Below are 2,376 nucleotides of genomic sequence, written 5' to 3' on the forward strand. Positions count from 1 at the left end.
AACATAGCAGGATACAAAAATCAACAGTGTTCTTGTAGAACAATAATGAACTCACTGAGAAATTAGGAAAACAATACTATTGACAGTAACATCAAGAAAAATGAAATACATGGGAATTGACCTAACCAATGAAGTGAAAGACCTCTACAACAAAGACTACAGTCTTCTGGAAAAGGAGATGGAAAAAGACCTTAGAAAATCAAAAGAGATTCCACCTCACCCCAGAAAGAATGGCTGCTACCAAGAAATCAACCAGGCTGGGGATTTAGCTCAGTGGTCACCTAAGTTTAGAATGTGTGGTCTTTTGTCTAAGAACCGCAGGAAGGTGTCAGTAGGAGTCCTGTTAGGTTACTGCGGTATGAAGAGCTTCCTGGGGGAGGTCTAGGGCACTTGAGTGAGATACTGTATGAAGGGAGGAAGAGCAATAAACAATAGTAAAGAATGGTGTTTGGAGCCATGGTATCCTGTTGCACGTCTGTAATCCCGCCCACAAGGGAGGCTGTGGCAGGAGGATCTTGAGTTTGAGACAGGCTAGGGCAACTTATGAGACTCTGTCTCCAAACCAAACCAAACTAAATCAAACCACGGTATTTTAACAACAGACAGGGAAGAAGCCGGGTCTGTTGAGCCAGGTCTGTGTGAGGACAATGGTGTGGTTTCCTGAGGGCTTGTGAACTCTTGAGAAATCTGAGAGGTTCGTTTAAAGGAATCTCCTGAAAGCTGGCCCTCTGAGGGGAGTTGGGTCAAGGTGGACTGTGAGAACCACACATAGGGAGGATGGAACTGAAGTAGTGGGTTGACAGCAGCAAGTGAGATTAGGAGGCCAAGAACTACACTAAAGGTGGGGGCTGGGGCAGAAAAAGTTGTAGGGGCTCAGAAAAATGATGTTCCAAGGTGCAGGCCTCGGAAATGACTTCAGAGGCCAAAGTTTCTCTCTGGCCTCTGTCCTGTCTCTCACTGCTCATCCTCCCTCCCCTAAGGCAAGCCATAGGAACTACACTTCCTCTTCCTCCAGGCAAGATAGCAATCAGAACCCCTCTTCCCCAAAGCCAACCATAAAACCTAAAATATTACTCCAAACTTCCCCTACCTTTCTAAAGAACTGGCCACAAGAAAATTTTCTGACCTATGCTGTTTGGCTATAGGTTGTAAGAAAAGGCTCCAGGGGTGAAGGATTTAGCTCAGTGGTTCTGCCATCTGCCTCACAAGAGCTAGGTCCCAAGTTTGATTCCCAGTGCAAGGGGAAAAAAAAAAAAAGACTCCATACCCCAGAGGGAGAAATGCTGTAAGAGAGGGGCCAAGAAGAATCTGTACAGCAGGCCTTGCTGGGTTCCACCCATAGTCTGTTTCCATTAGCTCATAACCTTTTGTCCAGTCACAGTTCTACATGCTGTGTATGCTTCACTGCACCTAACCCTAAATGGACAGTTCCCTCTGAGTCTTTAGGGCTTCAATCTGAAGTTTTCCCTGTCATGTAAAACTATGATCAAATAAATCTTTTGCAGCTTTTCTCCCATTAATCTATCTATTGACAGTTTATTTTATTAGACTCAAATGTAAAACATTCAGAGGAAAAGGTTGAATTTCCTCTACAAACTGAGCTGGCAAAGGGGACCAAAAAGGAAAAGGAAAATCCAGGAGAATATGGTGTCCTTTCAAGAAGGACAAAAAGGGCCGGGGATTTAGCTCAGTGGCACCACACCTGCCTGGCAAGGGCAGGGTCCTGAGTTTGATCCCCAATACAAAAAAAGAAGAAAAAGGAGAAGGAGGAGAAGGAAAAATAGAAGTGAATCCAGCAAAGAGAAGGGAAGAAAAGTAGAAGCCAGAAACCAGAGCTGTGAGTTCCAGGAAGCACAGATGCACCTGGAGCTGGAAGATGGGTGGGTGGGACAGGTGCAGAGAGGGCCTGGACACCAGTGCAGGGCTCTTCAGGGTTGGGTTTGCTTTATCTCTTTGATCAAAAACAACAAACAAGGGGCTGGGGATTTAGCTCAGTGGTTTCGCTGCCTGCTGTCCAAGTACAAGGACCTGAGTTCGATCCCCAGTACCAAAACAACAAAAAAAACCAACATACATATTGATAGGTCTCTCACTACCTCAGCAGCTATTATGTACAGTAGCTGCCCTCTTCCTATCGTGCCTTGCCCTCTCCCCTTTGTGTGACGTCATGCCAAGATGGTTGCTCCCACCAAAGAATAAACCCTTCTTCCCAGTATGCCCCTGTTTCCGCCTAGAAAGTAACCTAATACTCACTCACCTCCTACCACCTAGTGACATCACGGGCTCCTCCATTCCCTAGTCACTACCTCACTCAACCCCACCTCAGCCCCTACAAACCCCACCCCAGTCTCTATAAAAGACTCTCCCTGCCCCGGC

The sequence above is a fragment of the Heterocephalus glaber genome, unplaced genomic scaffold (genome assembly GCF_053883595.1).
Source record: "Heterocephalus glaber isolate CG9 unplaced genomic scaffold, H.glaber_assembly_v1.0 deba00001687, whole genome shotgun sequence".
Taxonomy (NCBI): domain Eukaryota; kingdom Metazoa; phylum Chordata; class Mammalia; order Rodentia; family Bathyergidae; genus Heterocephalus; species Heterocephalus glaber.